General features: G+C 39.0%; 1 long non-coding RNA gene across 2 annotated transcripts in view; it reads left to right on the forward strand.

Moving 5' to 3' along the window:
* LOC118451717 overlaps nt 1-24,480 on the forward strand; it is a 79,763-nt gene that overhangs the window by 12,140 nt on the left and 43,143 nt on the right. The window contains exons 1-2 of one of the 2 annotated variants that reach the window (XR_004841267.1): nt 8,832-8,897; nt 16,964-17,036. This is a non-coding gene — a long non-coding RNA (uncharacterized LOC118451717). Of the gene's footprint in view, nt 1-8,831; nt 8,898-16,963; nt 17,037-24,480 lie in introns of those variants that run through there. The other variant, XR_004841268.1, reaches the window with a different exon arrangement.

A 24,480-nucleotide genomic window follows, 5' to 3' on the forward strand; every position in this document is an offset into this window, starting at 1 on the left:
AGGGCCGTCACCGCAGAATAAACAAAACATCCCTGTGCTGGGCCAGCACTAGCAAAGTGAAAATCAGAGAGGTACAAAGAAGCAAGTAAATGAAGAATTGGTTTTGCTACGCTGAGGGGATCTAAGATGGGTTGTCCTCTGTACACAAACAAGTTTCCAGCAGTTACTGAAAACAGATTTGACAGCAGCATTTTTTACAATTAAATCAGAACTTCCAAGTGTCGCATAGTGAAACAGATTAAGGTTGGGAGACATGCTATTTCTTCACTTGTTGATCTTCCTAAAGAGAAATGTGGCTATGTTACCTTTATTGTAAGTTTCAGAAGTTTGAATACAGATCTTCAAATTAGTAGTAGGTCATAATGAGCATCATTCAAGTTTGGTTTGGTTTTTTTGTGTCTCTGATCTCCCCTTTAAAATGAGTGTGATAGACATAAGGTGCTTCCCTGCCGCTGAGGCATGGCTAGCTGGATCAGGCGGGGAGTCACGACTGCAGGCAGCAAACTCCTCTTGTGCACTTTCCTTAGTAATTGTAACTCATGGTGGCCTAAGGTTTACTTTAATTTATACCCCTAGGATATGTTTCTTAGATAGCGCAATGTAGCGAAAGTTTAGTGGCCCAGGGGATCTCTGCCCTGGCTTCCACGTATTCTCGTCCCTGCTGCTGGGGTATGGCCGAGACAGGAGAAGGCTGCTGTGTCAGATTTTGTCCAAGGTGAGCGGTTCTGGGCTTTAGCAGGGTCGTCATGCAGCAAGAAGAGTTTTCAGCTGCCTTAGAAATCTGTCCGTTACCTGTTATTTGAACTCCGTGTCTGAATCAGGTCATATTTTAGCTTCTGCCCTCCAGGGCTAGCAATTTCGGTATCCCTGCGTCACTTCAGTGTATCGTGTATATATTGTAGGCTCTTGGCATTCTGAAATTGCATGCAGTCGGTCCATCAAGAGTTGCTAATTAGAGAAGATTGGTGCAAAAACCTCATGTGTGTGTTCCAGTTTCCAAGATTCCCTGAGTCCTTGGCATATAATTCATTACCAAAACAACTGAGAGCTTACGCTCGAAGTGATGGGTTAATACACTGCCTTTGTCAAGGCCTGTAGTCGGAAAAGAGGAAACAAGAATTAAATGACTGGAAGAGGAAAACCTATCCTCCTCTTCACTGTGGCTTGTTTTGGTTTATTTTTATGTTATGGTCAAGAAAATTACACTTTTATAGAATTAATATCTGACTGCTTCTTTTAATCTATAGTGCACAGGATGGCTAAATATAGGAATGCACATGCAATGTATATGTTGCAGTGAGACAAAGATATGCTTGTTACTTGGCCTGATGTGAAAATAAAAGCTTTTGTGTCACAATAGCTCTTTTGGCCAGAATTCCTATTGCTTTTTTAAAGTCTATAATCATTATGCTGCAGCCCCTAGTATTAATGATGTTTACAGGTACCTCATATTTCCCTTTTTGCCTTTCCATTTGGGATTAAACTGATCCCATATAAACGTATACTGTGTCTTGGTAATCAACGGTGCTGCAATATGTAAAGCAGTGCTCATTTAATATATAACATTCAAAATCTCACTCCTTTTTCTGGGAGGTTGCCCTGAGTATTTTCTCTCCAAATACTCTCCCTGGCTGTAGTTTTGTTGTTCTGAAGAGCCAGTAAGTAACGAACAGCAGACGATGTCTTGCAGGGCTCAACCACCTGCAGTCAGAGTAGGTGACTGGAGAAACTGCGGCTCTTTGCGAGACCGTCCTCTATAAAATCGGGGCCACAGCAGGAAAAGGTGAAACCTGGAGTCAGTGGAGTTCTGCAGCACCTCTGGAGAGGCATTTAGCTGACGTGGACTTTGATGTAGTATTAATGAAAATGCGTGGAAAGCCGAGTATCAGACAGCATGGGGAATTCTCCGTTTCTACTTGCCCAGTAAGATCTTAACCGCAATATATGCACTCTCTGAGGTGAAGAAGATCCCCTTGTTATTTTGAAACTGTAATGTCACGTGCTAATACCATCACTTTAATAAGGGGGTTTCTTTCTTTGGTTTCCTTTTTGCAGGTGTAGTTGGCATCTCTGCTTGTGTGTTGCACACAAGTCAACTAACCCATTCTTTCCTTCAAACTGGATGGGGTCAACGTGCCTGTTAGACTGTAAATATTTTGGTAAGGACTGTTTTGACAACATGTGAAAATACTTCCTGCAAAGGTTAAAATAGCTTAAGACAGAAGAAAAGACCCAGTTTCCTTGGGACTTAATAGAATAGAAATTTTAAACCCTTGATTAAAATTTGTCTTACTCTGCTTCTAAGCATTTTGCTTGCTTTCTCTTTTCTGTGTCTTTGAGAGGAGGAAACTTACAAGATGGGAATCCAAAGCTGAAAAAAAAAATCTATTAAAAATAATGCACTAAAAATATTCAAAGGTTTTAAAAGAAGAAATTTTAATGGAAAAAACACTGTATCATTGGTAATTGCTTTTACTTCAGTAAGTTTTCCTTGAAAAAATTCGGTGTTCTCTGTATGTTGAAATGAATGTGGGTATCCTGCAGTGAAGTAATTTGGAGTGAGTCTTTCTGCTGTCTTTTATTTTCACATTTGCCTTTCCCAATCGCAACAGGATTTACCTGAAAACAATACATTGACTTGGTTTTTTACTATCTTTCATGCCTGCGTTAGTATTCTGACATTGACTTAGTATCTGAGATTGGGTGGAATTGACTCAGAGCAGCATCTAGCCAGTAGTCTGTAGTGCAGGTGACATTTCAGGGAAATTAGAAATCTCTCCTTTTTAAAGCTCTTCTGTGTGTAAGTTTCTTAAGTTATTTACCGATGTTTTCAGGGAACTTAATACCTGTAAGAGATGCATTAGTGTTAATTGCACTAATTTCAGATGGCATTGGTTGTTTTATTGTTGTATATTGATGTTTAAGATAATGCTTGGTCATCAGGGAGGCGTAGAGGTCCTGAAGTAAATAACTAGAATCTTGCATCCTTTTTGTCTTGTTGTAGCTAGATAACATAACCTTTTCTGGCCAGTATTTTTTTTTAATAGATGTTTGACCCATATGTCATGTAACCACAAACCAAAAACCTAATCCTGCAAACACCAAAGCATGCGTGAAACTTGCTCAGATAAGCATTTCTACTGACATGGAGATTGCTGAGGTGAATAGTGACTCATTTGCATGTAGTAAGAAATCTATGAGCAGAATCGTTGGCTCTCAGAAGTGTGAAGGTGTTCGACAGTTATGCTTCTAAATCTGTTTTATCTTTATATAAAGAATTACTTCAGGAGAAAGCACTTCTATGTGCCTTATCAGAAACAATAAGAATTCTCCAAAGTGTTTCTTTTCAAACCCTTTCAGAAGTCTTTCTTACTGTGCAGAGTATGCCTCTTCTTGTGTCTAGACTAATTTTCAGAGGTCTTGACTGGGCTGTTTAGTCTGACATGCACCCCAGGAGTCTATTAAATAAAATATGCATACATTCAAACTCCTATGAAATTACCTTTTCTTTATTATTTTATTTCTTCATTAGTAGGTCCTACATTAGTAATATAAAATTGTATGTTAAAAATGTTTATTCTTCCATACTGATACTTCGTGCTTTTCCTTAGATTAGTCTAGTTTAATACCCTGGCTCTCACGCTCTAACAAAAAATAACTGCACCATTTGGCTGGAACTACATCAGCAGGTATTTAGGTCCAACCAATTCATATTAGGAGTCACTCAGTTTCTGAGTTATGCAAATATTTCTACTGATCTTTCCGCAAAGAGGTAACTTTGTATCTCGGCATCCAACTTTGTGTGTTAAATATCAGCTACTCTATTCTGTGGAAACTTCCCTGTACTTCCAATGTATTTCCCTATACTCAGCTGTAACGTGTTCCTAAGTGGCTGGATCAATGTGGTGTAGAGGTTCAGCATGCTTTGGTTTCAAACGCTTAATGTGGGCAACTTTGCCAAACGTCACCTGTGATATTAATTTAATTGGTAATACTGAATATTTTGTCACAAATGTCATAAAAAAGATGGGAGACCTAGTTTATAGTCCACTGCCTTGTATCTGAGTGGCCAGCTGGTTACCCTGCATGGAGAACTTCAATGCGTGTGTGTGGTATGAGTAGTTTTAGGAAATCTTAATTGCCTGTGCCGTTGCTTTGGTGCAAAATGCAAGACAATAAACTGAAGGAAGTAATTCTGGTCTTATGTGTTTTGCTTTTGATCTTCTGAACAAATTTAAATTTACTGTAAATTGATCAAAGTTAGGAAACTCAAGTCGAAAGTATCACTGAAGTGATGCCCCTAGCAAACCTGGTAAAAGACCACTTGTAAAATTTTTGAGTGCTCCTCCTGTATTTTCTTGCTTCCTTTCTGTGGCCATTAACTACACTGTGTTGTTTCTGGTTTGGAGGTTATTATCCCACCTGACATTTGCGTATGCTGAGTTCTTATCCTGTGTCATACCAATACTTTCTCTCACATCATACGAATACCTATGTGCCTCATTCACAAAATATATTCATCACAATATACTCTTCATTGTCCCTTAGAAAGGAATGTGCCGTAGATAAATACACATTTACAAGCTTTAGATTCCCTGATTTTAACATAGGCACAGGCTCTGTGTTGGACCTATGCTTTAATTTTTTCTTACTCTGATAGTTTTGATATACTAAAGATTAAAAGTCAGAAGGGATGAGTGGGACTTAGTGACTAGAAATGGAAGCATTGACGATATTTGAATCTGTTCAGCTGTGTTGTGATTTAGGCAACCTTTCGTTCATGCTAACATCAAAAATAAATGGTGCTCAGGTCCATCAGTAGTCTTGAGACATTAATTGAAGGATCAAGCACAGTAAGGCAGCAATGCAAACTTCCTTAATTTAGTCTCATAACTGCGTATCATCCCTGGCCAGTACAGGCAATTTACTGTAAATCACTTTAATTCTTGTCCTTCCTGATAATACCATACCACATTGTCAATTTGAAACACTGCCTGCTCATTTTTGCTTGTAAACTGTAATGTTTCTTTTACCATATATACATACAAAGATTTCAGTATGTACTTGTATACATGCAAACTGTATGCCTTTGAAATTTTAATATATAAATATTATTTACATAGATCCCAACTGCAGACATCAGGCAGTGGTTGTCCTGTTTTTCAAATTACTTACTTTTTGTTAGAAAAAGTCAAGCATGCACCCAGTCAAAAGTGTGTGTATTTTATATTCCATGTGTCATAGACGGAGAACCTAACCAGAATTGCGCCTGATATTTATCTGCAATTTCAGTGAAGCGTAACCTTTTCCATTATCAAAACCAAAAGGGCCAAATTGATACATTCACATCTAGCTGATGAGTGTGTGTGGCACAGAGGACAGAAAACCATCTTTACAGCCTGGGGCAAATTGCTCTACTGCAGATTAGTAAAATGCTGGTGTTACTTCGTATGAGATGGGTCGTCATCAGGCTTGGCATAACTGGCTGCATGATGGCTTTTTCATCTCTGCAGTTGTAAAGTAAAAGACATGCGCTTAAGCCGCCTTGGAGTTATTCTTTTCCCCACTGCTGGGCAGTTAGCTAACTGTGAGGAGTATCTACCCCATGTTGTAACCTACTCGGCTAGGCTGACCAGCGGTAAACTGCTAGGTCATGTCAGTTCAGTTGTTTCTGGTCCATACCTTCCTTCAGGGATGCATGAAAGTGCCCTGAAAACATAAATGCCTAGAAGAAGGTATATATATTTCACCTGTAGAAGTGATGTAGCACGTTATATTAGTCTACTGTTTCTACGAAGTAATGCTTGAGGCTTTGCACGGCTATGCTCTTTCATTTTAGTGCAGCACTGTTACTGACACTGGCTTATACACCACAAGGTACTAGGAGAAGTCATCCCATCCACCTTAGATATTTGTGAGCTTCTTCCCTTACCGGTAATACCTTCATCTGTGGAGGACAGCTCATACTGCAGACCTGAACGGGAAATGGTTAAGGTATACATGTGATAATGGGTGAAAAAGAGAAACCAAGTTCAAGTATAACTAGGTTATTTGTTTTCTGAGAAGAAGAGGTAGTGTGTTGCTTGACTAGAATGCTGGCTTTATTTACAGAAAAAGACTCCCGTGTCTTAGCTCAGGGGACAGTGCTGGCTCTACTGGTTGCTTGGAAGAAAAAGTATTTTCTGGAATGTGACTGCAAAACATGGATGGCATTTCTGAGGCAATTAAGAGATCCCGAGCTTTAAGGGAAAGTAATTCATGTTCTGTCTAGTTCTAGTTCTAGTGATGTTCATGGTCCAGGCAAACTTCTCACAAAGATAGGTTTTCATTAGTAGCCTTAGGAGTATTTGATTGTGATTGTGAAATTAACACTATGATGTGAGTAGCTGCAATACAGTAAGTGGTGTAGGAACTGCCAAGCTGTTTACGTGATACCAGTCAGCTCCTTCGTCCATCATTATTTTTTGAATTTGTGCTCCTGTGTTTTTAGGGTTTTTGCCTTTTTATTGTGAGCTGTCACTTTCAGTATGCTCTGAATTTTAGAGCAAGAAGAGCATTCAAATTCTAAATTCAGAATCCTGAAAAAAATTTTCAGGAGAATATATCGTTGTAAACACAAGCTTTGGTAGAAGTGGCTATAATTGAGTGGCTTTTGCTCTGGCAACTAGGAGCAAGTAAGTATGTGTGGGAGGAGGTGGCCTAACACCTATAGGCTTGTCTAGATGGGATCACCACAAAAAGGCACTTTCAGTTCCAGCTGAGGACATGAAGATGAGAGCAAGTGGTGGGGAGGCCACCCCCATGTCAAGGTGGGTCGAGGTTTGGCCTTTCTGGGTATCTTCTGTGTGGCTCTGTGGCAGGCTAATGCAATTGCATGGTGGAGGAGAGAAGTGGCCATCTATAACCATCCATTTAGAAACGGCTTTTGAGTGCAGGCACAGAGATTTGGAGTAACAGTAATGCCCTTGTTACTGTGCACTGTGTAGTTCATCTGTTTGCTGCCAGTGTTTGGAGCTGTATATTTAGGATTAAGAATCAGAAAGTCTCAGTTGCTAATTCAGCTCTGAGAGCCTCCAGTGTCTGGTCTCAGACAGGTCACGCTAGTCTTTATCTCAACATGCAAATATTTAAAATGAGAAGAACATCTGTTAACATCGTAGGATGTTGTGTAGATGCTTTAATGGTTGTAGCAGTCTGAATTAGGTAAAGTGCTGTGATAATGCCACTAAGATGTCTCTAAGCCACCACTATGATGCAGCTGTGAAAGAGGCTAATGTGCCTCTACGATGCATTAGATATGATATTTTTGTAGAGAGAGGGAGAAACGCTAATAGCATTTCACAAAGCCTTCTGAGACCTCATTTGGAATATTGTGTCCAATGCTCTTCCCTTACAGTGAACAGAAAGATGGACTTAAACTGGAGCAGGTGCAAAGACAGACTACTAGGCTGATCAGAGTTACAGAGTACTTATCTTCCAAAGAGCAAATTAGAAAGCTTTTGTCGTTTAGCTTGGTCAAATGAAGTTTGAGAAAGGATAAAGTTATTCTTTATAAATAAATCTTATGGGTATGCATCAGCAATGAAGAACTGTTTTAGCTAAAGTATAACCAATTTTTCTGGTATTGTTATTATAAATTGGTCTTGAATGAATTTAGACAAGAAATTATAAGAACTTGCCTCACTATTTCTTCTGAACAGGACAGTGGGGCAAAGAACCTGACCAGTTTGAAGCTTGAGTTTAGTAAAGCTGCACAGGAGGTTTTATTCTAGAATGACTATAGAAAGTTCAGTTATGAGACGAGTCTTTGGATTTGAAGTATTGAAGTTTCTAAGGGGTCTGAAGGGAGGCTGAAATTGTTTGTTTTCATTATATTTATTTGGCACTAACAATGTGCTTCAGCATTTCCAGTGGTGTCTTGTGGGTAAGTAGTATGTTTTTTCTGCTCTTCTCCCAAACCCTTTAATAACTACTTATTTTACTTGTCCCCCGTTCTAGCTCCATCTTCTCACATTCACCATGGAACTGATTACAAGATCTGGGATCGGGAATGAGTGGCTCCCCCTGGGGAAAGGGAGGATAAAATAGATATTTCTATCCCCTTTCGTTGTGTGATGCATGGTCCGCTTCCTGTGATCGTTTAGAAGTTGTTACTTCACAGTTGTTAAAAAAAAAGACACAGCTATTGCAAAGACATAGGATATAGGCAGTGCCCTCAAGCTCCATCTCTCCCTCTATGGTGTTCTAGAATTACAGCCTCTTCTATAGCTATTTTGCCTTTTGTAGGGTACTGAGAAGCATTTTGTGGTGTTCAGGGCACACGGAGCAGATATACTGTAGAAACTTCAAAACTGAACATTAATTGTGCGGTCCCCTGCAGTTGTACAGCCACCCCGAAGGGACCATCCCGTGTCTCTGAACTATGCAGACACGCATTGAAATGCTGTGTTGGTGATCCAGATGAGGGGTTGCATTCTTTCTGCTGCTCAGACTTTGCTGTTTGGTACAGAGAAGTTTTTCTGTCATGTTGTCTGTAGGATATATGTATTTGTTTTCTCCTGTGCCCCAGAAGAATTGTTTTCAGTAAGTGATGCTTTGCAGTTTGGTTATCCCCCTGCCTTTGCATTTGCAGCATTTCTGTGAGAAAGTGGACTTCCAGGGAAACCAGCATGTCATCAAAGACCTCAGACTGAAAGGGGAAATACGGAAGGAAAATGAGATGTGAAATTCTTTCACAGGCTCTAACTTTGGTATTGAATTAAGTAACCAGAATGTGGTCAGGAAGTAGAGGATGATAAAGAGCAGCGCTTCCATTAGGTTGTCTTGTTTTTCAGAAAGTCGTGCAGCCGGAGAGACGCGTAGTGTTTATAACACATTCATGGCATAGCTGCTTCCTGGTAAGTGTGCAACAGGAAGAAGTGTTGTTCTTAAATTAGTAAGTGAAAAAGCAGCTGGTAAAGGATGGGCTACAGCTTTCTAGATTTTATCCTGGACAGGATTTAAAGAGGAAGTTTCTTTTCAGTATTTCATTGGAGGGCCCAATTAAAAAGTAAAATCTAACTTCTTACATTATTGGGTTTTTTAGACGTTCAGCTGACTGTGAAAAGGGCTCTCTGCTTTCGGTGACTATTGTCATAATAAAAAATTGATTCTTACAGGGAACCACTATAATATAAACCTAAATATTTATATTGTTAGGCAGTGGAGAACTCATAAGAAAGTGAACTAAGTTAATATTCCTGCTACTACCAATAGCTTGCTGTGTGGTTTTACACGTTATTTGAAAAGGAGACAAATAATTTTTAATAGCTCATTGATTTTATAATTGGGGCCGTTGAATGTCACTTTTGGTTTTTTGCATAAAAAGACTGTAACTGCCGTTTAGGATGAATTTCTGTTTTGAAAATGGTTTGAGTTCACAAGGATGTACTTTAGCTTTGCTGACTAAATTTAATAGCCAGTCTTTTGAAAATTTTAGCCATAATATTTATAGAATAGTAGACAGTTAAAAAATGGATGTGTTTTACAATTTACTTTGAGATCAAACACGAAAGGCATGCTAGGGAATGCTAATGAAAGGGGCTTATACAGTGGTAAATTTCTTTCCTGTTGGACACCTTACAGTTCGTCAATCTGGGGGAAAAAAGAAGCACCGAGACCTTGTCTTTCCTGGACAACTGTGTGACAGCAACTGTGCTGTTTATATTTAAACCATCGGATTATCTCTAATGCTTTCAGATGGTCTGAAGTGAACTTCTAGCAATGCCCTTCATGATGAGTTCCTATAATTAATAGTTCCTGAAACTACCAGGCCTGCAGCACTTCCTCTCTCCCGCAGCGCTCTGAAGTGTGAAGCTCAAGGATCAAAGAAATGTTAACTATATTGGCTTTAGGCTGTACAAAGTATAAACCCAGATCACTTGTTTGCTGAAAAGTTCTAGGACTTGTCTGTGTGAGCAAGTTAACTAGCGTCAGCCAGACTATAATTGCTGTAGCCATAACACTAAAATCCTCTTATTCTAGTAAAAAAGGTGTTTTGGGGTGAACTGGGCTTCTTTTGGATGAAAGTTGTTGAAGCCAACCCCCCGATTTATTGCAGAAAACCCCACCCACCCCAGGCCCCTTCATGGAAGATTTAAACTAGCGCAGTGTATGATTCTGTCACCATTATACTGGTAAATTTTCCGTGCCGGGAAACCATTAGATGGTAAGAATCGTTATTTTCCTTCAGTCATGCGGGTCCTGGGGAGGCACAGGCACTTGTTGACGTGATGAGGTGCGGCTGTTGAATGCAGCCAGTAGCACAGGATGGAGCAATTCTTGGCTTCATACGGGTGATTTGTGGGGGAAAATGATGGACCTTCTTTTGTAAATGGTTGTCTTGACCTTTCTGGCAAGGAGATACGTGTGGCTGAATGAAGCGTCTCTTTCATGTCACTGGTGATGGAAACTAGAATGTAAACACCACGGTATGAGGGTTGCCTGGAGCTTGTGAGCAGGAAGAGAAAATAAACAGAGGAGAAGGGTTTCCTAAAGTGAGTGGAGGGCAAATGCTGAAATTCATTTTATGTCTTTTTGGTCAGTTTACCAGTGGGGTTTTTTATGTTTTTTGTTTTTTGTTTTTTTTTTTTAATTCAACATCAATCTACTACTGATAGTTACAGGTATTTATGTTACTGTTACCCTACCAAACAAATGTGAACATGCTGATGAATATGAGAGACTGAGAGTGTCAACTTGGGAGAAATGTCTAGGATCACCGGTGATAATTGGCTTCTGTATGAGTTACAGCCATTGGATTATTTAGGTATTGCAGCCTAGTTCCAAGGGCATGATTCATATTAACAGCCCTGCTTCCTCCATGGGATGTGACAGTGGTGGATTTGCAGGGTCAGGCCATACTGATGACTGAATCTCATTCTGTCTTGTAACACCAGCAGGCAGTATTCCAAACTGAAGAAGAAGAGGTAGCATAACATTAAATATATTGGTGTAACTGTCTGAGACCTCTTCAGAAGAAATAAGAACAAATACCATCTTACATTATGCTGACCAGGTACCTTTTAATGCTGAGTGCTTATCAGCAAGATCCAAGTATTCTGAACATTTTTATTTCCCTGTTGGATTTGGGGTCGAATAAAGATAATTAGATACCACTTTTAGCATTAAAGTGTATTTAACGCAGTGTGGCTCAACAGAGGAACGAGTGATCTATTTGTAAATAGTACATTCACTGATGATATTGCATTTGTACTTAATTTTTATATGCCAGAAACACAAAACGTGTTGAAAGGCTGCCTTGTAGTATACATAAATACTATCCATCATCTGTTATTTAAATATAAAAAGTAAGTTCAGTCTGCTGTCTTTATTTCAGATAAACCAGAGAGTTATTTTTTCTTTTTAGTTTCAATACTGGAAGAATCAAGACGTAATAGAAATTCCTCCTCAGCAGATACCTTCTAGCACTGAATCATTCATCTGTGTTCATTAAGTAAAGTATGCTGTTATTAAATGGCCACTTAGTAATACAGTAGCAGCATAGGAGGGTTATGTGCTTTCTTCACTGACTCTACATCATTTCAGTGGAGGTTGAGATTTTTTAAATGGAGGAGATTCAGGTCCACAGGTTTTGTTACAGGCTGTGAGAATCCTAGAGCTTAACCTCCCAGGCTGTAAGTGCAAATTCCACCCTGAAGAGAGGCTGCCTCCCTTCCCCTCCCAAGTGAGCGCTTGCTCCTGCGCTCTCACACGTGCTTGCAAACACACACGTGCACTGGTCAGCCTCCTGAGTATTTCAGTGCACGGAACACTGAGGGATTCAGGAACAGACCCCATTAGTTGTTTGGGAGGAGTAGGGTTTTGGATGGCAGCAGAGCACAAAGGTAGACACGAGAGAACTGAGACCGCTGTTGTCACCCTGAAGGGGTGGGGTTGCATTTGATGGAAGAAGAGCCTGGATCTGCTGCTGTGTTAGAGAAAAGGAGTGATGTGACTGTCCACTGTTTTATCATCATGTGATAGGGGAGTATAGTGGTTCAGAAGAAAAAAGAAGAGGAAAAGTTACATGACTTTTTGCACTGTTCAGAAATAGTGCAAATGCTATCCTTGGAAAAGAAACGCAAGGCTTAAGCACAGAGAAATTTACCAGCACATGAAGCAAAATGGCATGTTAAGTGTACCGTGAAAATGTGACGCTCTGTATTTGAATGAGGTGGGGCTGGAAGAGAGGGAATAATACTGAGAATAAGCTGAGGATAACAATTAACAACAGATCCAGTTTTAAATCCAGTGTGACCCTTCTAGATTTTTATTTTTCCAGGACTTCTGTCTTCTGGGCAATCAACATACAGGTTATACCAACCAATATTATAAATCTGAGGAAGCTAATAGCAAAAGTAACGTGAAAAATTAATCTAAAGTTTCACTTAGACCAATTTACTATTTTCTTTTACATTCATCTCTCCAGTGTGCCAGCTATGAATTGTATTAAAGCTAAGGAAAAGCTCCTGCAGAATTTGCAGCACATATGGGTTCTGCCCCCGAAGCAGTGATTATACTGTGCAGAAAGGCAACTGCGTTCTTCATTATTTGGAACTTGGGTTGTATTTCAGTGAGGAAATTATGAGGAAGAGGAAGGAACAAATGTAGGGAGATGAATAAAAGAGGGGGAGTTGTATGAGATAGGAGAATGTATAAAATATGGGAAAAGAAAAATTTGTAGAAGGGCAGATTAGTGGGAGAGCCGATAGGCTTAGGATACTGATAACGTAAATCCACACTAGGAACAATCCTACGGCTAGCTGTTAGTTTTCATTGATACCAAGAAGCTGAGATCACCTAATCTATATTAAGGTTTGTGTTACCTCCTCTTTTCAAAAGATGCCTGTTGCAAATAAGGGTCATGTCATGAGGTACTCCAAAGAACTATTTCTGTGTATTCAAAGGTGGGAAGAATGTTCTTAATTAAATTCTCTTCATATTTGAATTTATTACATAATTCTGATGGCTGTTTGTGTTGATTTAGTTCATATTCTGTTGATGCAAACTACTGTTGCCAAGCCAAATATTGAAACTATTCTAAAAATAGGACTTAGGCAATAAATTGAATGTCTTTTAATTTGCTTTATTATTTTACATCTTGGAGGAATCAGCCTCTCCCAACTGTATAAAATCATCTTAAATTAAGCCTTAACCCCCTTTAGCCCCTCCCTCACAAAAAGGGAGACTGAGACAGGACAGGAAGATGTCTTTGTTTGCTTTCTTACTTTCTGGCAAAAAGAGGTGAAGGTATGCTATTATCTACTTTCTTCCGTTGGAATAAAGATAAGCAAAGTTATCCTTGGTAAACAGTGCCAAGAAAACCCTGTTCTTAATTAAAAACCATTCCTCCCTCCTCCTCCCAAAACTTAATATATTTGACTGAATCAAGGACTGTTTTGTCTTCAGAAAGAATGTCTTAAAGTTCTAGTAAATCTGTATTAACTGACATGTAGAATGAGTTTAGATTGAGGTTTAGACTCTAACTTTATTTGGGTTTTTTGTAGAACAATTAAAAAAAAAAAAAGAGTAGATGGTGTTAATCTAACATCAAGACTGAAGAACCAACAGTCCACAAAACCTTCCTACGGCTGCCTTAAATATATAGGTGTCTATGTTTTTCGGTACCAAGGGATTTAAGTGCCTAAAATTTTACTTTTGCACAGGCAGCAGTGCTGGTTTGGCTTGTCTTCTGCCCAGGTCCTTCTGGAATTCTTAAATTAGGTGTTCCTGCTTTCCTGCTCATTAGCCCTTGTACAGATCTCTTTAGTGCCTATCATTGGAAGTGAGTTCAGCACAAAGCGTAGCAACCATGGCTATGGCACACTAATCACAAAGATGGCATAGGAACCAGGAAGGGAAATACAGAAAACATAGGGAGTTGGTTGTTGAGAATAAATCTGAAAATTGCCAGGGCAAGAGGCAAACACAGGAGTGGGGGAGTAAAGTAGTGGGAAAACCATTGGAAGGAGGAAAAGCGGTGTGGAAGAGCTAACAGATCTGTGAAGGGGACAGAAAGCTGAGAGCCAATGCTGAGATTAAAAGGAAAGATGGAAGAGATTAAAAGAGACTAAGATTAAAAGAGAGCTGGAAGTTAATGGGAAATGGGATTCTGGTTGTGGGGAGGGAGCAATATATTGGATAATGAAGTTCACAAGAATGAAGCAGTTTCTCAAAAGAAGCAGGGAGACAGGACTGAGATCAGAAATAGGAGGCTGAGCCTGATGATGATGAGTGTGATGGGGGTGGTGGCACATGTCCCCAGAATTGGCAATGGTACAGTTTGGATGAGAAGGTGGCCAAGTTTTGAGGGAGACTCTGGGTGTCTGTATTGAATAAGATGGAGCTTCTCCTTTCCAATGGATACTGTCCTTAAAAGAGCTGGAAATTAAACGAAGCTCAGAAGGCTGACTTGAAGCATGCTGTTCGAGTTACAAACAAGCACTGCAAAGCTAGGAAGGTGAAGAAATAAGGTTGTCTAGAACATGTTAACTGAGCTCCCTTGGACATATGCGCTACAATACAGTTTTAAATTATATGATTTCAGAATTGTATGGTCTTTTCTACTGGACCAGAAGTGTACGAAGACTCTGCAGCAAAAGAGACAGGTCTTTAAAAACTTGCTTTGGTTTGTTGTAGAAACTTTAAGACAGATAGTGAATGGGGAAATGCACTACAAGAAAGGAAAGATGCGTCACCTCGTTAAGGCAGATGAGTGCAGCTTTCCCAGAAAATTAGTTTAAAGTATAATATAAGGCTATGTACTCTGATAAATGAGTTTTAGGAATCTCTGGTTGAACATTTAAGTTTGTAATGCTCCTAATTCAAAAGTTTCATTCTTGAAGTTCGCAGTCTGTGGGGATTGTATGATGTACCTCGCAGGGGACTGTAATGAAGTCTGTTGTTATCTGTGCTGTGACCATACGTAACGCAGTTAATGTGTAGATTTTCAGTACTCTCTTTTCTTCTAGACTGTTGTATTCACTGAATGAGGTCAGGGTCCTGTGCAAAAACATTGCATGTCGTCATCTAATAAAAAGCCAGGCAGACTAGATATGAACAAGGGGGCCAAATTAACTCCAAATACTTTTAAAAATAAATAAATAAATAAATTGGGGCTTCTGAAGTGCTTACCTTAAAAATTTGTTAGTTTCCACCTCATGGGACACCTTTCTTATTTTAAGATTTTAGGATTGTGAGGATGCTAGTGTTTCTATGTAGCTTGTTGACTTTCATTTTTTCTAAATGCATACTTCCCATATATTTATCCTGGATGCACAGTGTGAAAAGAGAACTTAAAAAAACTAGGAAGCACAATGTCATGGTTTGACCCCAGATGGCAGCTAAGCACCACCCAGCCGCTTGCTCACTCCTCCTTGGTGGGATGGAGGAGAGAATCGGAAGGGCAAAAGTGAGAAAACTCATGGGTTGAGATAAAGACAGTTTAATAGGTAAAGCAAAAGCCATGCACAAAGCAAAGCCCAACAAGGGATTCATTCCCTGCTTCCCATGGGCAGGCAGGTGTTCAGCCATCTCCAGGAAAGGAGGGCTCCATCATGCGTAACAGTGACTTGGGAAGACAAAAGCCGTCACTCCAGATGTCCCCCGCTTCCTTCTTCTTCCCCCAGGTCTGTGTGCTGAGCATGATGTCATATGGTGTGGGATGTCCCTGTGGTCGGTTGGGGTCAGCTGTCCCAGCTGTGCCCCCTCCCAACTCCTTTTGTTCCCCCAGCCTCCTCGCTGGTGGGGTGGGGTGAGGAGCAGAAAAGGCCTTGACTCTATGTGAGCCCTGCTCAGCAGTAACGAAAACATCCCTGGGTTATCAACACTGTTTCCAGCACAAACCCAAAACACAGCCCCCTACTAGCTACTAAGAAGAATATTAACTCTATCCCAGCCAAAAGCAGCGCACACAATCAGTCAGTTTTTAAATTTCCATTGACTTCTGGTCAAATCTTCTTTGAAAAACTGTACCTTGCTTGCATTTTCAATTATACATTTACTTGTGTGATGGAGAAGATGAAAAATAATTTTCTTTTGATCTGATGTAATTCTATTTTAGGGAAACTAATTCCATCTTTGTTTTCCTTCTAATCTGGTTATATTCTGACCATGGTCAAAAGTAAGGCTGTGATTACTATTTTAAGAGACTAGTTTCAGTGGTTGTGTCATATCAAATGCATTGCTTTTCTACTCTGTTATTGTTAGATGGGCTGTTCTAAATTAGATGGTCTAATTCTGGAAAATTTGAATATGTGCAGGTGGACTTTTGTGTCGGCAAAGCCACCCTTATTTAATTGAAGCTCCATATGTCTGCAAAAATTGATTCCATATGGTTGAATAGTACATTTTGAAAATGTTTCTTTAATTCATGCTAGTGCCAGGAGAAACTAGAATAACTCTATTTTTTGAGCTCCTCCTTAACTGAGTGACAGTGCACCTGTACACAAACCTTCTTTCAATTTTTAAAGTGGTAATTGAATATGTAGGATTTTCTTGTCACATGTTAACGGTTTTAAGGTAGCTTAAATCTGTGGCTAACAAAGCCTTAACTGTATTGCTGTCCGTTTGTACTCCTAAAAACAAGTGATGAAATACACCTAAATCATGCAATCCCACCTTCTATTAGGTAGAATTTACATGAGTTTTCTCACAGAAAACTCTTTCACTTAAGGTTGTGCTGAGTCTGAAAAAATATATATATGTAGAACTGGTCAAATAAAACCCATTTTTTTTGCGAGGAAAAAGAGCTTTGAGTTTGGTTCTGGTTAAGCAAATTGATGGGAAATAATCCTGTTAGAAAAGCTGGATATCTGAATTTAAATTGTTGACAATTTCGGGCCATAAGAGTTGATATAATCAACAGATGAACTTACAAGGAATTATGTAAATTGATTTTTTCTTTGGTTTTTATTGTACACAGGTACCTAAGGATAAAACTGGCCTGAAGGGAAAATCTGGGGGAAACTGGGAAGCTTGACTGTTCTTGCACCTGAGTAAGTGAATGCTTAGCTGGAAATCAGCTTTACAAAATGTTCAAACTGTTAATATTTTTCAGCATGTCTGTGCCTAATTGCAACCTTTAACTTGAGACAATACCTTGGCTTTTGAATTGAAAAAGACTAGAAGTACTAGGGCTAGCTAAAGGGAATATTGTACAGAGCCTTCAGTGCTTTGCAGTAGGTTTGCTTTATATTGCTACCTCTAAAGCCTCCATAAATTTAAATGTAGATTATATGCAGGATTTCTTGGTATTTTGGTGTTTTGCCTTTTCAGTTATTTATCTTGACAGTAAGTTCTGAGTTTGAACGACCTCAATCTTGCTGGTTTGTAATCATAATAAGGATGAAGGCTGAGGAGACAACCTTGTGGTGGCCTAATATGGTTGTCTTGGAAAGGGTGAATGCTCATTTCACATTGTTTGAGACAAAAGCTATTGACTTGGTTGAGTTTGCTTCCATTAAAATAGTTGGATTAGCTTCCATTAAAATAGGACAGACACAGCTTTTCTGCATCAGCTTTGGCGGGGCATGTGGCAGACATTCCTAGGCGTCTGAAGGTCCCCAACCAATCCCAAACCCAGCCTACACAGGTTTCTGAAAAGGCAGGAAGAATATTTTTCAGTTATTCACCTAGCTTCCTTTCCTGGCAATCCAAACATTATTCTGGTTACAATAAATTATTTCACATGCCAAAAAGGTACTTTGCTGTATTATTTAACCTATTTATTTATTCATACATATTCATATATGAAATGCATGTAATATTAATGAGCAGATAAGTATAGTATAGCATGAAACTTCTTTCTACCGGTAACGTATTTTTAATAATGGGCAAGTTAATTGAGTTTTCTGAAACAATTGCCAGAGCTGGAGTCTCTTCTTCCTGCTGGTGTTTGTCATGCTAAAAGAATTATGTTTAGTTTTGGAAGGCTTCATTAAGTTGAATACCCTTACTGGTATCTACATAAAATTTTACAAACTCTGCTCATCAGTTGAGTCTCCTGATTTAATCTGGTCTAAATTTGTTATCAGTGCATTTTATTCCGAATCTGTGCTGTGGTTTAATCATGTCCTTGTACTGAATGCATGAACTTATAAATTGATACCTGTCACGTCACTGCATAAAAAAGTGTATTTCATTTTGCCGTAGCTTTTACTGTATTTATCTCTTTGCAATAGAGTAGATGACAAAAAAGCCTCTCATTGCTTTTGATATTAAAGAGAATTAAATATGTAACTTAAAAATATGCCAGGCTTTATGAGCTATACACACATAAGACAGTTCATTCAGAACTGCATCGTGGTGGCATTTACCGTTATTCTTTGATTTGTGAGTCATGTAGTGAATCACAAATAATGCCTGAGACTGTATGAGAAGTAACTGGATACTTTCCTGGGCATTTGTAGTTCTCACTGAAGTTCTGGTTCCTGCAAATACCATGCCTTGTCATACTTGCGCTTATTGTACATGGTTTTAGGAATTAGGTCTGTGGACTAGCGATCAGGTGTAAGGTTTATTAAAGGAGAGCAGTTCAGGATTCTTAAATGATAATGGCATGTTTTGAAATCAAAATTGGCCCCACAGCTCTGTTTTAAATTCAGCAGGGACCTTTGAGAGAGGTTTTTGCCTTGTTTCTTTTAACTTCCGTACTAATATGCAGCAAATGTTTTCATTTATTTCCTGTGTTATCAGTCCTACTCTGCGTATTTTAGTCTATTGCTTTTGACAGTGACGAAAGACAGGTATTTCCTGACCTTTTGTATTTTGGGTGCTACGTAAACTCAGCTGTTCATTTTGGGAGTATATTCTTCTCCTGTCTTGTTCCTGTTTCCTCATTTGGAAGGCAGCACTAGAAATTCCAGGAGCAATTGCAGTCTTTTTGGAATTATAGTTTAAATCTTGTGCTTGTGGACATGAGGCAGGAGCTTGCCCATACAGAAGAAAGGTGGTCATTCTGCTGGGCTTCAGGATTTGTAGGTATAGTGACTTCTGCCTTGACAAAGATACCACATCAGTGTTACATTGCTTTTTTACTTGATAATTGTCCTTAATTGTTGTTTGAGCATGGCAGAAGTCAAGAACTATTGAACTAAGAGATGGGGATAATCCAATTAAATTGTGTAGTCTATTCGTTTATGAATATAGGATTGATCTCTACTCTAATTTAGATGTTTTATCTAGTTTATTATTTGCTAGTTATTGTAGTTGCTGCATCACCTACAGATTTTCTCATTCAGACTTGAAATTTGAGTGCCCTGGGGCAAGATTTTCTCACTTAGGCATGGAAATGAACTGGCCTTGTTTTTGAGAGCATCCTGCACATAGCAGTTCTTGTGCCTGGTGTTCTGGAAAAATTGGCGGGTTTGTGCAAATCTACATTTGGGTTTGAAGCAGGATAAAACGTATCCCTGACGCAACCCTCTATGTACTGCATTATGTTTGTTTTCAGGGATCGGCAGGTAATAGTCTATACGGTAGTTTAGAGGCTGAAGTGAAGCCAACTGGTACTGTTGCTGCCGCCTGTTGAAAACATAGAATTAAGCTTTTCAATTTCTTTTAGCTAAAAATTTCAGGGAGATTATTATTATTTTTGTAAATCATAGTGTATGGTTTCTGCCAATTTTTAAAGATACTGTGCACTCTGATGTTCATAGTCTAGAAGTCTCTGGGGATTTAAAACTTTTTCTCTACAGATCTCTCACAGAGATCAATTAAGTTTCTAATAAGAGTTGTATCAACTTAGCATCTACTGAAATCCTAAAAAAGTTGATGTTTGATGAGACAAGTCTAGAAGGTTTTTTAATCTTATGAGAAATTTTTGATTGAGGATTTGGGGGGGTGGTGTGTGTATATTTTTGAGAGGGATTATTTATTGTTCAGAAAGTGATGTTTAAGTAATGGAAAGCTCCGGTAGCTGAATTTTAATAAAAAGGAAACAAAAAAAATTGTTTAAACAATTTTATTAAAATAGCTTGTTCTCAGACAGCTAACAGAAATGTAGTTGCAACCCTCCCCCATGCTTTCTGTCTTTGAAAGACAACTTATTTTGATCAGACCTAAAATGTTGATGAAATTATGTCTCCTTGTTTTGCCTGAAGCCAAGTGTCACAGCCTTTCATTGGTGTTTGGAAAGTTGTATATCACTGAATTTGAAAGGTACCAAAGTCCTGTGGTTGGCCTCAGCAATATATAGACACTTGTGCTTTATGAGGCTGTAAACCAGATAATTCATCACTGGTGGGGATCTGGAGGTAGACGTGGGCTTTTAAAGAACAATATGTTATATTACAAATTCCTTTGGAGGGGGAGTGTTTGTTTTTAGGGATTCCTGGAGAGTGGAAGCCTATTATGGTGGTATTGTGCGTGCAATAAATCATGTACTTGCCCAGGTTGTTTTTGGTTTTTTGTGGTGTTGTGTTTGGTTTTTTTTTTTCTTACAGGTCTAAGACCATTCAAACATTCTGTCATAATAAGAATAACAAGTAGCATCCTCCTTGCAAACACAGAAGAGGGGGGAAAATTATTTTTTTTAGAAGTGTAATATTCTCACTATCTATATAAATAAATGATAGTGTGTCACACAATTCACATGAACGGCAAATGCAGCTGTATTGCTGTTGTCTGCCCAAGTAACAAGAAATGAGAAGGGAAGAAGGGGTGACAAGGGGGATATGTATTGGAGCTTGGCATTGTGGTATGAATGAATTGACGCTGTGGTTTTACTGGGGGGACGATGACGACTCACTACAGGAGGCTTCATCTGTTTGCTGCTCTTCGATATTTAGAAAGCATCTTTAGTGATCCTTTTTGCAAACCAGCTCATGCAGTAACTGGCAAAACAGAAGCAATTAGTGATGTAATCTCAATGGGAATCTCAAGCTTCACTTTAAGTGCAATGATTAAATCCACTAAAATGATAACCATTGCTGCCAAGAACTCCTGTAATTGGTCACTAATGTATTTTGTTGTAGCAGTCAATAACTACTGATTTCATGCATGTAATTAGTAATGCATACACGTTTGGTCAGTAAAATTGAAAATCCTAATAACTGAGGCTAGAAGGGGTGGGAGGGAACACAGAGCTGGAGAACTGAAATAGTGCTCTGTTGATAGTACCTAACTAGAACTGTATGCTTCAATAAAACAAGTGTCCTACTGTGCTGGAATACAAATGGGCTGTCTGTGGCAGGATATAGCAAAGACGTTTGGCAGAGAGGGATTTGAAAGCTTCTGGCATAATGTAATTGAATTGGCCATTTCTTTAAAGATACAGCAAATTGTTTGCTGCGGCATTCATCATCATAAGGAAGGCCAGACAGCTTGCCAAACATATGATATTCATAATAAAAAATAAAAAGCTTATATTTAAACACAAATCATGTTATCATATTTGTAAAAGCTGTGGAAATGAATGGGAATATTTTGGTGGCGCTGAGGCATTAGTAATTTAAGTAAGACTGTAATTCAAGAGGGGAAAAGCGTATAGTCAGGGAAAAGACCCCCAAGGGAATTCAGCTAGCGAGCAACATATGATCCCCCTGACTTGAGAGGATAGTAGGTGTTTTGGCAGGAGTATTGCTGACTCTCTCTTCTGATCACTTCAGGGAAGATAAGCTTGTATGATCCTGTTTTTTCCCTTTTAAGAAAACAAAGGGAAAAATAACAAAGAAGAAGGGCTTGAGAAAGTCTCTAAAAAGAGACAAAATCTAAACTGAAGCGTTGCTGGGTTTTGTTAGTCAGTTACACTGTGACAGAACAAGATGATGCAACAAGCTGTAGCATATCTGAAACCTTCTATGAAATGCTCAGTATTGGTACACTGGGAAACCCCTCTCGAGTCACATCCAGAACTGTGAACATAAATCGCACGGTGACGGGGGCTTTCGGCCACACAGTGATGCCTCTGCAAATGAGTAGCTGTTAGCTTTTAGGTTCTAAGACATTCAGGAGACTGGCATTTTGATTTTTTGCACCACTGCACCACTGATAGGGTTGGAAATGGGAATCAAAATAATTAGATTGGATATATAGATCCCAGCAAACCAGCCAAGAAAGCGGCTGGGCTGGGGAGGGCCGCTCTGAATTCTAAAATGTGCCAGAGCTTTTTTTATGAGAGGGTGAGGACGGAAGGAGCAGAGTAGAGTGCAGATGCTTGCCATTTATATTCAAAGCATGTAATAAAATAATTGAATATATGCTTCCTCCTATTAAAGCCTGTTAAAACCAGTAATAAAGTACATTAGCGTTATATTGAAAAGGGAGCACAAATTTTCAGGTAATATATCTTAGTTACAGTATGCACAGTGTACAGATAGGCAGACTGGGAAGTGGTCTTTTACATCATCCGAGGCATTCCTCCTTGCTGATACAGGACTGCTCCCGTCAGTGCATTTTCTGTTATTTTGTCCAGTAGCTTTGCAGTATTCCCTCTGGCAGTTTTTTCACAGACCAAGAGTTGTTCTCCTCCAAAAAGCTATTTTCTCCTCTTTCCTGCTAGTCACTCAATATTTTCCACTTAAAAAAAAAAAATAAAATCCTTCCGTTTATTCCTTCTTGAGTTTCCATATCGAATAGAAAATGTCTTCCTTTTTCTCCTGTGCAGATTCCTCCTTTAGATATTTGTAAACTGTTACTCTACTTTCTCTTTGCCCCATGTTGCCGTATTTCACCTGTACAAACTTCTCTCTGTCTTTACTCAGAAGTCAGTTCTTCAAGTTTTTGCTTTTTAGAGGCCCCCCTTCATTTAACCAGGAGATTCAGGAGTCCAGGTCCTCCTAAATTTACAGAGGTTATATGCTTTTTCTGCTAGCATGTTTTCTGATGCTTTTCTTTTTTAGAATTCTACTGTGTAGCCTGCCCATAATATCTTCTACTTGATTTATGGTTCAGTGCATATCTTCCCTTCCTTCCCTTCTTTCCTTATTATTAATTTTTTTTTTTTTGGTACCAAACTTGTTATATCAACATTTCCCCAAGTAATACCTCTTTGTTACTTTCCATTTGTATTAATATGTTTCCTTTTCATTGCATTAAATCCCAAGTCCTTCTTGTCTCTGCAGCTTCTAATCTATCTCGTCAATGTTAAGCATCCATCCAAAATAGCCTAGTGGTTTATGTGCACATCTGCGATGAGGAAAGTGGTGGATGCAGAACGCAGTGTCTCCTGTGCTTTGAAGCCAGGTGTACAGGGTTGTGTCTCTGCTAATACTATATGATAATAACACACGCTTAAGTATTTGCCTGCTTTTGCAGAAGCCTGTCCTGCATCCTGTCCCCAAAACACTGGCTGAATTTGTAAGCAAATCCGGCAGGTATTGGCTCCAGTTGTAGTTACTGGAAAAAGCTATGTTGAGCTGTTTCTGAACATCCTCGTTCTGAAGTAAATACCAGCATTTTTCTCCTGTTTCCCTACTCCAGGTGGTTTTAGATACTAGGTTTTTTACTGTGCTCTTCAGTTCATTATTTCCTGTTATACTTCTCAATTACAAAGATAGTGACAAGGAATAGCAAAGTGATGTCTTTTTGGTTTGATCTGTGCAAGCCCATAGAAGGTTACTTACGTATCTTGAGGTGCACTGTGGCCATCCTGCACAGCTAGCATGGAAGTCTACCATTCAGTGATACGACGTTTAGATGTACGATTAAAAGACTAACATAAAAAGTGTCCATACTATCCGTATGGAATGGACAATATTTACTAGTATGGAGGTGCAGTGGAGGTGCAGCATGGAGGAGCAGTACTCGTACCTGAAGCTCAAAGTGTTTGGACTTACTGGGGTGAGAGTTTGGGAGTTCTGGGGGAGCTCATCTTTCTGGTAGGAAACTGGTAAAATCCAATCTGTTTTGTCAAACAGAGACTGAAATTGTGAGTTGGTCATCATCTGGTAATAAGTGTGTAAAGATTTATGATATGAGAAGGCTCTTTTGTTTGGAAGTTATGGAAATCAAAAGACGCACTGGAAATAAGCTAAAGGTAGAAGAATTCAAACAGGAAACAAATTTTATTATTCCCCCAATATTCATGCCTATTTTAAAGCTGGAAAATTGTTGAAATTGAGATGAGGAATTGTCTCTTAGCTGAAATTTTTGCATCCTGTTCAGAAGAATTTCTAAAATATGGATTTCTTTCAGTGTTTCAAAGTTATGTGTAATGCAAGAATTGCATGTTTGAATTTCAAAACTTGGGTTATTGAGAAAACCCAGTTAGATAATGTACTGGTCTCTTTTTGTCCTCATGCTTATAAATGTCTTCAGTTAAGGTCAGGGCTTTCATACGCGCAGATTGTTTAGCTGAGATGATAGTCTTCTGTCTATGGAGGAGAGTTGCAACACCGTAGTTACTGTGCAAGAAACTGAAGAAACAGTTCAGTAATTTGTCCTGCTCCAAAAATTACGCTGTGCTGCCTTCTGCCCAGTGCTGCTGTTATGGCAGAAAAA

Source organism: Egretta garzetta, unplaced genomic scaffold, assembly GCF_000687185.1.
Source record: "Egretta garzetta isolate BGI_Z169 unplaced genomic scaffold, ASM68718v1 scaffold222, whole genome shotgun sequence".
In the NCBI taxonomy this organism is placed as follows: Eukaryota; Metazoa; Chordata; class Aves; order Pelecaniformes; family Ardeidae; genus Egretta; species Egretta garzetta.